The sequence below is a fragment of the Pristiophorus japonicus genome, chromosome 9, assembly GCF_044704955.1.
Source record: "Pristiophorus japonicus isolate sPriJap1 chromosome 9, sPriJap1.hap1, whole genome shotgun sequence".
NCBI lineage: Eukaryota > Metazoa > Chordata > Chondrichthyes > Pristiophoridae > Pristiophorus > Pristiophorus japonicus.
This window is the reverse complement of record NC_091985.1, coordinates 188,709,988-188,711,781: the sequence shown is the minus strand read 5'-3', so window position 1 is coordinate 188,711,781 and position 1,794 is coordinate 188,709,988. Positions and strand designations below refer to the sequence as shown.

The 1,794-nt window shown below is 52.0% G+C and overlaps 1 pseudogene; it reads right to left on the bottom strand.

Moving 5' to 3' along the window:
• Positions 1–511: 511 nt before the first annotated feature.
• Positions 512–648, bottom strand: LOC139274283 (U2 spliceosomal RNA; annotated as a pseudogene).
• Between the last annotated feature and the right edge of the window lie 1,146 nt (positions 649–1,794).

Below are 1,794 nucleotides of genomic sequence, written 5' to 3'. Positions count from 1 at the left end.
AACTGGCGAGGAAAGTCAGCACATCAATGACCGGGATGTGGGGGTTGTACATCTGCACTGTGATAGTGCGTCTTCTCTGTGACGGGAGGGTGAACAGTGGCTCCCAAGTTAGCATTGAGCACAGCGGTTCACTCGCCTCCTTCAAACCCTTCAGGAACTTCAGGCAGAGGGTGACGGTTCTGAAGGTCACATCGAAGTAACCTCTCTTCAGGAGGTCCTGCAAGGCGAAGATGTCGGCGACTTTCATGCCACATGTTCCCAGCAGTATTTTCTTCATGAAAAGAACCCGGGTGATCGTTGTCTGTCCATCCACTTTCTTCACCTTCACTCGGATGGTGTTTCGGATGCCCTGGTTCGCCGCTCAGTTGGCTGCCATCCGGGTGGCAGATTCCTCCTTTCGATGTATATTTTGGCCGATGCCTTCAATCTGTTGTGGTGCCAGTCCGGCACCTTGGCGGGCCTCCGGGCCCGACCACTGTTCGGTCGACATGCAGATTTTCCTCTTCTCTCCAATTGGTGCTTGACCCAAGCCAAAAGGCCAGAGCCAGCAAAACTGGAAAAATGAGCTTCTGCAATCAGTCAATTTGCGTATGAATGCCCAATCAACAGATACTACACTTGATCTTAGCCAAAAGGCCGAGAAGCGATAGCCGTTGTGCACAGACCTCCGGTACGCAAATATCAAGTGTAACTACGTGCTGAGGTTCGACCTGTCCCCGGTGTTGCGAAGGATGGGTCTGGCCATGCTGCCGCGAAACGGCCCCACCAGTTGGACCATGCCTGTCCACCTGTCCTTCGTGGAAAAGTTTTTCACAAAAAACCCCTTTGACCACAAGGCCATAAAACAGTGGGCAGCACGTAAGGTCCTGGACGCCCTACGAAATAAGGAGAGGGTGGGCCCTGTCGGGTGGTTCCCTGAGCCGACTGTCGAACTCGTTTGGCAGAACGTCTCATCGCCAGAGCTTTCACTCAAACACCAAGATGTAGCTTGGTTGGCGGTGAGGAGGGCCCTACCCGTCAGAGCGTTCATGCACAGCCGACGTCTCAGCATCACGGCATGGTGCCCCCGAGCCGGCTGCGGGGCGGACGAAACTGTCGCCCATCTCCTTCTGGATTGCGCCTTCGCAAGGCAAGTTTGTAAAGAGATGCAGTGGTTGCTGTCGAGGTTCATACCAAGCAGCTCCGTAACACAGGACTCTGTGCTCTACGAGCTGTTCGCAGGGACACACACCGAGACAGACAGCACCTGCTGCTGGAGGGCCATCAACTCGGTCAAAGACGCTCTTTGGTCTTGCCGAAACTTGCTGGTCTTCCAGAGCAAGGAGATGTCCACGTATGCGTGTTGCAGACTGGCGCAATCCAAGATCCAGGATTACGTGCTGAGGGATGCACTTAAAATTGGTGCAGTCGCCGCAAAGGCACGGTGGGGAAGGGACACAGGTTAAAGCCCTTTTGCCACGGTAAACCCGGGGACAGGAATCAGTACAAAACTCCCCTCGGGCTGTACTTGTAAATTCTTTTTTGTGTACATGGAGCACCATGATATGTAAATCCCTATGCAGTGCCATGTACAATGGAAGGTCTGTTTCGTAATGCAAGTTGAAAAGAAAAAATGTAAATGTACGGTCATCCATTCCGTGTACTGTATTGTGACACATGAAATGTAATTTATTGAATGTACTACAATGTATCCCGTATTGCACCGAATTGTACTTGAATTGAAAAGCAAGGAAATGTATCGAACGGAACTGCCGTTAGCTCCCAAATGTAGTGTATGGGATTGCTGACCGCAGC